Source organism: Cololabis saira, chromosome 6, assembly GCF_033807715.1.
Source record: "Cololabis saira isolate AMF1-May2022 chromosome 6, fColSai1.1, whole genome shotgun sequence".
NCBI lineage: Eukaryota > Metazoa > Chordata > Actinopteri > Beloniformes > Belonidae > Cololabis > Cololabis saira.
In genome coordinates this window covers 4,719,265-4,728,712 of record NC_084592.1, presented here as the reverse complement: position 1 = coordinate 4,728,712, position 9,448 = coordinate 4,719,265, and the positions used below count along the sequence as shown (strand labels likewise).

At 45.5% G+C, this 9,448-nt stretch overlaps 1 non-coding gene across 1 annotated transcript; it reads right to left on the bottom strand.

Annotated features, from left to right (window-relative positions):
* Positions 1-5,127: 5,127 nt before the first annotated feature.
* trnak-cuu (transfer RNA lysine (anticodon CUU)) lies at positions 5,128-5,200 on the bottom strand. Its single transcript has one exon. It is a non-coding gene; the product is annotated as a tRNA-Lys (tRNA).
* Positions 5,201-9,448: the final 4,248 nt, after the last annotated feature.

The window sequence follows — 9,448 nt, the reverse complement described above, 5'->3', positions numbered from 1 at the left end:
ATTATTTATGGAAGGCCACTGTCTAACATCATCAATCCAGCTATAATGATGCTGTAGCGTCAGGTTACAATAACAGCGCTGCGGTGGCAGATTGACACCTGCCACCGCAGCAATGGCGCCGCCGCAAGATGGCGGCGCACACAAACCGGTCGCCGGATTCGTCTATACTGTTCTTTCTAAAATAAAAGCACGACACAGTGTTCTAGTTTTACTCCATGATCACAGATCACAACAACAGCATAACTAGTGGCATGAGGCCAAAAGTTAACTGACCAGAGGGTTTTCAAAACTTAGATGATAAGTGAAACCAGTGAACTCTGGTCTAAATGCCCTCCTTTATGGAAAAAAAACACATTTATTGCGGGTTTTAACTCTAAACAGACTGGTTTTGTATGTGTTCATGTGTGTGTCTGTTATCCTCATTCAGTGTTTTATATAAATATAAAGACAACGCAGTCTGGGAGAGCAATCACACCTGCATCCAAACAAACAGAGGAGGCACTCATGAGACATGATGAATGGTGCTGCTTATGTCTCTCTTTCTCTTTATTTTCTTTACTTCTGTCCGTCTTTCTTTATTTCTTTTGTTGTTTTTTAAACCACCGGCGACAGGCCGACCACTATAATCTGTGTACCATCAGCATAGCATATACAGAGCAGTCAATGTTTTCAGTGTGTGAGACAGTTGGTGGTAACAGTGTAACTCACAGTGAGTGCTGTCACAGTGAGGGAAGCAGAGACACATTCACTGTCCAACAGATGGCTCATACAAGCTGCAGACTCTGAAAACCTTCTATTCTAACACTCAGATGTTTCAAGGAGCAGCAACTGTTTCAATGCTTGTTTGTTTTCCACAGAAATGTCAGAAAACACATTTACAAGCTGGGAAGTTGCAGCACTAAATCCTCCGCCTTTGTGAAAACAGAGACTGTTGAACTAGTTAGATTGTTGGAATTCATTGCAAAATAACCCATAGCATCCAATGTTTTGTCATCTTTCACCTGTTGCACAGATTTAGCAAAATCAGGAATTCCTTTAGAATTGTGTCTCAAAAGATTTATTTAAAAAAAAAAGCAAAAAACAAAAACAGAGTTCTGCAGCTCAGGATGTCAGCAGGAATCTACCAGAATTTACACTAACTATAGGTTTACTAACACTAACTACAGGTTTACTTAACACTAACTACAGGTTTACTAAACACTAACTATAGGCTTTACTAAACAGAAAGGTTTTAAGTTTGGTTTTAAAGGTGGAGGTGGTGTCAGCCTCCTTAACCCAGATTGGAAGTTAGTTCCATAGTAATGGTTCCTGGTAGCAGAAGAACCGTCCTCCAAATCTACATTTGGATACTCTAGGAACTACAAGTAAACCTGCACTCTGAGAATGGAGAGCTCTGCCAGGAACATAAGGCACTATCAGGTCTTGCAAATAATGCAGAGCTAAGCCGTTTTGGGCTTTATACGCAAGTAATACAATTTTAAATTGGATCCTGAGTTTTACGGGTAGCCAATGATCTACAGTGTCAAAAGCAGCACTGATGTCCAGTAGAACCAGTATGGACACTAATCCTTTATCTGAGGTCCAGTAGAACCAGTATGGACACTAATCCCTTATCTGAGGTCCAGTAGAACCAGTATGGACACTAATCCCTTATCTGAGGTCCAGTAGAACCAGTATGGACACTAATCCCTTATCTGAGGTCCAGTAGAACCAGTATGGACACTAATCCTTTATCTGAGGTCCAGTAGAACCAGTATGGACACTAATCCCTTATCTGAGGTCCAGTAGAACCAGTATGGACACTAATCCCTTACCTGAGGTCCAATAGAACCAGTATGGACACTAATCCCTTATCTGAGGTCCAGTAGAACCAGTATGGACACTAATCCCTTATCTGAGGTCCAGTAGAACCAGTATGGACACTAATCCCTTATCTGAGGTCCAGTAGAACCAGTATGGACACTAATCCTTTATCTGAGGTCCAGTAGAACCAGTATGGACACTAATCCCTTATCTGAGGTCCAGTAGAACCAGTATGGACACTAATCCCTTATCTGAGGTCATAAGAAGGTCATTTGTGACTCGAACCAGTGCTGTCTCTGTGCTATGATGCATTCTGAACCCTGACTGAAAAACTTCAAACAGATCATCCATCCATCCATTATCTATACCCGCTTTATCCTTTGCAGGGTCACGGGGGTCTGCTGGAGTCTATCCCAGCTCATTTTCAGGCGAGAGGCAGGGGTTCACCTGGACAGGGCACCAGTCCATTGCAGTCAAACAGATCATTTCTATACAAATGGTCTCATAACTGACTTGCGACTACCTTTTCCAGTAAAGTATGTAAAGGTTTAATTACTGCAACTTTGAAAACCCGTGGTACACATCCTAAGTTTAGGGATGCGTTTATCTGGTGCAGTATAGTCGTGCCAACAAAAGTTTTTGGTTGACACTAAAACCAAAATAGTTTTACATAAAGCATGTACATTAATTTGATAATTTGATACTGATACTGGTCTGTTACAGCGGTATTATTAACACAAATCCCATACCGATACATCGATGTGACTGACTATATTAACTTCTTTGTGGACAAACCCTGGATCCCCAGTGACCTGAAAGAGCTCTCAACAAGTAGATAAGGCTTCAGGGAGGGAGACAGAGAATGATTGGGGTCAGTACAAAAACAAGTGAACATCGGGATCAGAGCCAACAAGGAAGTGTACTCAGCATCCTCCTCTCCTGTCCAAAGCCAAACTGACCTCCCATCCTCCCTCCACCCACAACTTCCCTGTCTACCTTCAGCTGTTTCATTTTCCACCTCCGTCATGGATATTGCCACTGCTCCATCAGTGTCTCCAAACCAGAGCTGGGTAGAGGAGCCAAAAATTGTACTCAAGTAAAAGTACTGTTACTTCAGAATAATATGACTCAAGTAGAAGTAAAAAGTAGTCATCCAAATAATTACTAAAAGTAAAAAAGTACTTGGTGGAAAAACTACTCAAGTACTGAGTAACTGTGGAGTAACGTGTGATTTATTTTTTTAACACAATCATTCAAACAGACAAAAGTACAAAATAATCATCTTCAGGCAAATTAAATCAATAAAATAATATAATTAATAAAAAATAAAAAATAGCTTAAATTTAAATAAGCTTAAAGTAAATTCAAGTACTAACAGAATAAAAAAATTAATTAAGCACAAGTAGCACAAAATGTCAAGCCTTTGTACTTTTCTTTTTTAACCAGGCAGAACTAGAACAAACATGAACTCATAGAAACTCTGTGTGTGTTTGAGTCTGTGTAAATGTGACAAAACATGCAAAAACAAACATTTTTCCCAAAGAATCACTCAGTGATGTCATGAGATTGACGCGTACGTGGATAAAAGGGATAAAAGAAAAGTAACAGCTCAACGTAGCCTAATGTAGCGGAGGAAGAGGAACAGTTTCTTCTTCACAAATCTACTCAAGTAAAAGTAAAAAGTATAGTGATTCAAAACTACTCCTAAAAGTACAACATTTCCCAAAACTTACTCAAGTAAATGTAACGGAGTAAATGTAACTCATTACTACCAACCTCTGCTCCAAACACATCAGGAGATGCTGGGTGCAGTGTATAATTCAGGAAAACCAAAACACCACTAAGATCCAGGGTACTAGAAAGCATAAAGTCATATTTCCGATTCCGCCCATCTGCCACTCCTGAAACTGCATTCATTACTTTTTAAAAAACTGTTCTTAGGTGTGTTGTGACTGATACTGATGACACAGTAATGTTTATTTGAAACCCAACACATGGCACAGACAAATCTACACTTTTTCTATAAGAATACGTTAATCTGTGATAAGCCATGTCTGGATATTGTTTTCTAATTAGCCAGCATAACAGTCATTTCTACAGAGACCAGCCACCAACATCTGAAACAACAGCCAGTGTATTTAGCAATTAGCTACAGTGTGGCCCGATGGGAGTGGGAGTGTCCCGGCAGTGAAGGAAAGCATCAGGAAGGAACCTGGAGACAGAGCAGGGTAGAGATAACTAATTTCCCTCAGGAGGACTGAGATGAACACAAAAGCACAAAAGCATGAATACGAAATACACACCTAGAGACATATGCACACAGACATACATCCAGCCGTAGACACACACACACACCACCTCGTTCCGTCTTAGATGACGTCCCGGGGGAGTTCAGGGTTGTAGCCAGTAGCTGCAAACTGATTGTTGACCGGTGTGCTATGTTTTCACTGTGTCGTGCATCTCTTGTCTAATGAGGCGGTGCCAGTACCACCAGTTAATTTAACAGAAGACACTTTCGCACACTGACATTTATAAGCAATTAGGAAAGTGAGAAAAGTGTTTGTCTGCATGCATCTGTACTGTATGCCTGTGTGTATTTGCTAAGTGCAGCAGTTAGGTCACCATTTTCATCAGTTCAAGGCTGACAGAGCAGCTAATTTTGTTTGCATACAGATAATAGGGAGACATCACTTTAATTGCATTATGACTTGTAGATATTCAGTCCAGTGTATTTTACAAGGCTTGTAACCAGTGCAAGTAATGATGGGGACATTTTTATACAAACAGGTATATCTCTTCTGGCTTCTGCACCTGTTTGATTACTTTGATAATTTGTATTTTTTAAATTTGATGTCAATCAGTTTTATATTTTGTACATTTTTGATAGTGTTGTTTCTGGATAGAGTCTGCATGACCCTGTTCTAGAGACTTATATTAAAGAGTTGTCTCCTGTAAGCAGGACTGCACTATGCTTTGTGACAACATGGAACCTCTGTCCCCTAAAAGTACCAAGTACTGTGTGGCAGGGTGGAGGATTGGGGCGTGGTCTACAGGGGAGAGAGTGAGTGCAGGGGAGTGGTGCACAGGTGACGCGGCTGGAACAGCTGATGGTGCACAGGTGTGTCTAATCACTCTCTGTGTATTTCAGTAGTGTGCGGGCCCTGGAGACGAGAGAGGAATGACGCTCTGTCGAGAGGAAGGAGAGCTGCTGAAGGTGCTGGTGCACGTGTGTCTGGGTGAAAGAGAATAAAACGTTTCCTGCACGAAACCCTGTGTCTGCTGTCCTGTCTGGTGACCCCCGTAGCGCGAGCATTGCTACAGTGGCGCCCAACGTGGGGCTCGAACCCACGACCCTGAGATTAAGAGTCTCATGCTCTACCGACTGAGCTAGCCGGGCTGAATGGGCAGTGCGCCTCCTGCCGCTCCTGTCATGGGAGGCCCAGCGGGCGGCTCTCGCCCTCTCAGCGGCAGCACGCGCCACCTACGCCCAGGTGCGGCGGGCGGTGATGGATCGTCTGGGGCGGTCCCCGGAGGACTACCGTTTTCGGGCGCTCAAGCTGGGGCCAACGGACCACCCCTTCACCTTCGCCCACCAGCTCCACGATGCTGCGGTGCGGTGGCTGACGCAGCAGGTGGTCCTGGAGCAGTTCGTGCAGGGGCCGGCGGCGGCGTGGGTCCGCTGCCATCTCCCGGGGACCCTGCAGGAGGCCATCACCATCACAGAGGACCACCTTGCGGTCCATCCGGCGGCCACAGCGGGGGCGGGACCCGCAACGCGTCCCACCCCGGCGCCGCGCCGGAGGTTCGCCACAGCAGGGTGTCCGCCAACAAACGCTTCTCCTTTTCGCCCTCTCTCTCCCCAGAGCTTGCACACTGAACTGTTCCGCCCGCACCAACTGACCCTACGGGGGCCCCTCAAATGCCTGGGCAGGCTTGCTGGCGGTGCGGCCAGCCCGGGCACGTCAGGCGGGAGTGCCCGCTGATGGAGGTGGGCCAGGTGATCCGGGTGGCCGGCCCGCCGGCATCCTCCCCAGACTCAGGAGGGACGTACCGGGTTCCGGTAAGGATCCGCTGGGGTATACACTCGGCCTTGGTGGATTCCGGTTGTATGCAATCGGTAATTCACCAAAGCCTGGTGCGCCCCAAGGCATTGATGAATGTGTCGTCCTGGGTGGAGATTATGTGTGTTCATGGTGATGTGCACAAGTACCCCGTGGTGCCAGTGGAAATTAGACACAAGGGGAAAAAGCATAGAGTAAAGGCCACGGTTAGCTCCCGCCTTTCGCATCCTCTGATTTTGGGACACGATTGGCCGGGGTTTGGAAATTTGGTGAGTCAGTGTGTGGGGATGCAATCACGGCAGCCAGGGACATACGATATGTGCGCTGTGGTCAGTGGTGACGCGAGGTTGTCCGACGCTGCAGACGGAGAGGGAGAGGGCACCGCGGAGGCTCCGGTGGAGGCTCGGCGGGACCCGCTGCACTCTATGGAAGATTTTCCACTCGAGCAGTCTAATAACGATACTCTACGCTCAGCCTTCGACCAAGTGATACAAATTGATGGTCACAAGGTGCGCCCTGATGCAGCTCTCGCATATCCGCATTTTGCATTGAATAGGGACAGGTTGTATCGAGTGAGCACTAAATCTGGCCGGATTATTACCCAGTTGTTGGTACCAAAGAACTGCCGGGAAATGGTTTTCCAGGCGGCTCATTACAACCCAATGGCTGGTCACATGTGGGTGCAACAAGACACTGGCTCGCATAATGGACCGATTTTATTGGCTAGGCATTTGGGGGGAGGTGCCCCGCTGGTGCACCTCCTGTCCCGAATGCCAGCTAGTTAATCCCCCGGCTGTGCCAAAAGCACCTTTGCAGCCATTGCCATTAATGGAGGTTCCATTTGAGCGGGTAGCCATGGACCTCATCGGTCCATTTTAGCGGAGCGCATGGGGATATTGCTTTGTACTAGTCCTGACGGATTATGCAACACGTTATCCAGAGGCAGTGCCATTGTGCACCATCTCTGCAACGAGTGTGGCGCGGGTGCTGCTTCAGGTCATCTCCCGTCGGGATCCCGAAAGAGATTCTGACGGACCAGGGCACTCAGTTTATCCTCCTGAGACCCTGAGACCCCATGTGAGGACATTACATGTTTGCCTCTTGGCACAATGATACTCAAATGATACTTTTTAAATCTTTGACCTGTTGACCACATTTGGGGGCCCTGCCCACGCCATCTTGTGGGGATATCACAACATTACATCAATGTCAGAAGCAGCAAGATGGCAGGGATATCGGCAAAAAACTGCACCTCCCGGAAGAAAAATGACCCAGGTAAAAATTTTATCCAAAATTTATGAATGAAACCAATGTTTTCATGTACAATAGCATCTCTATCTTCATATGGGGATTCAAATTTGAAACATTTTCGTAGCTGTAGCAGTGTAGGACATCGGTAAAAGAGAAGTACTTGTTTGAGGACATTGGGACTATATAACGGTATTGATTCTACCCTGTGGTTAGCTAAACTTGGGAATATTTAGATGAGTTTACAGTTGTAAACAGATATTTTGAGTGATACATTTGGTTAGTCATGTGGTTTACAGTTGTAAATACAATATGAAAATACTAAAAAATATGAAGAATAGATGAAATTATGTAAATAGAATATGAAAATAAATAAGTAGTATGTTTGCTTAGTCATAAACAATTTAGCTAGCCCAAATGAAAGACATCTGTCTCTGATATAGATTTTGATTTTGAGTTTAATTTTTCTCATTATTATTACAGGAAAACTTTCATTGTCGAGAGCAGAACAATTGTTGATGGCAATTGCAGATGACTCTGAGATAGAGGACTTATCAGATGGGGAAGATAATGATCCTGCTGTGGACGAAGTCATTCCACAAGATGTTGATCTCATGGATGAGCAACCGGATTCTTCACCACCTGCTTCATCAGGAGATGATTCGGGTAAAGAATACACACCACCTGATGCAGCTGAAGATAGCGACTCTGAGAATGAGAGTCATCCCCATCGTCCACAAGTGCACAGACGTGGCCGTAAACAACAGCCTGTTGAGAATGAGGGTGAGCCAGTTGCAGTGTTTCCGTGATAGACTCTTACAGAGCAATTGAGTGCATTACAAATAAATTCTATAATGTTTTTGTGACTAGAGCTGGACGAGGATGAGCACGGACATGATGGGCCAGAACTCAGGACGTGGAGAGCGCTGGAGGTCTGCTCCATTTAGCCCAAACTTAGTCCAGTTTCAGGTTGGAGATGAGGACCTGAAAGATGACCGAACAGATTGGCAGCCACTGGATTATGTGGAGCAGTACATCAACTCAGACCTGATGAAACTCATTGTGGGAGATCTCTCAAAACTTCAGTTGATGAGATGTATCACTTTTTTGGAGCAGCAATCTTGATGTCTTGCGTGCCTTATCCACAGATAAACAGATGTTTTGGTCCAATGCCCTACGAATCCCTGCCATTAGTGACAAAATTTCACGTGATCGCTTCTTCAAACTGTGGAGCCATCTGAAAGTAGTCATCAACAATGATGTTCCGGAAGACAAGAGGAAAACGGACAAGTTCTGGAAGGTGAGGCCTTTTATGGACAGCATACTTCCTGGCTGTCGTCTTCAGGCTCACCCAGAATGTGTCTCAATAGATGAGCAGATGATGCCGTTTACGGGGGCCTGTCCATTCCGACAATACGTGCCACTAAAACCAAATCCAGTGGGGATGAAGAACTTTGCGCTGGCATCTGTGGATGGACTGGTGCTCGACTTCGAGGTCTATCAAGGTTCAAAGGCACTGACTTCAAAGGTTCAGGACTCAAATGGATTGGGTCTAGGAACACTGGTCATCAAACGCCTGTCTGAAACCCTCACTGCTGGCACACAAGTGTATTGTGATCGCTACTTTACCACCATATCCGCTGTTGACCACATGCTGAAGGATGAGATATATGTTACTGGTACAGTGATGAAGGGCCGAGTCAAACAAGCAATGAAGAAGTTACCCGATGACAAAACTCTGAAACAACAAAAAAGAGGTGCCTTTGCCACAGTCACCAGGGCAGATGGGAAACTATGCGTGGTCAAGTGGTACGACAACAAGCCAGTTGTGATGCTCTCCACTGTGCACTCAGAGCAGCCAGAAGACACTTGTGAGCGGTGGTCCAAGAAGGATAGAAAGTATGTGACCGTCAGACGACCAAGCATTGTGCACGAATACAACTCGAAGATGGGAGGAGTTGACATGTCAGATAGGATGATGAGCTACTACAGAATGTGTGTGCGCACGAAGAAGTGAACCATTCGTATGCTGATGCACTTCACTGATCTTGCTCTCGTCAACAGCTCGCTCCTGTATCGCAGAGATAACCAGGAAAATGGCACTCCAAAGAAAGCTATCATGAAGTTTCTTGAGTTTCGCTTGGTAGTGGCTCAGGTTTTCATGAGCAAGTGTGATGTTCTTCATGAAGGTGCTCATGTGGCAGAAGAAAAGAATGAGGGCGGACAGCTTCCACCACCAGGCAAAAAATCTCAGGTCGTTCCAATCCCCCACATCTCAGTCCGTTCCAGCACTGCTCATCTCATCGCAACTGCTTTGCAGCATTTCACACTGGCCA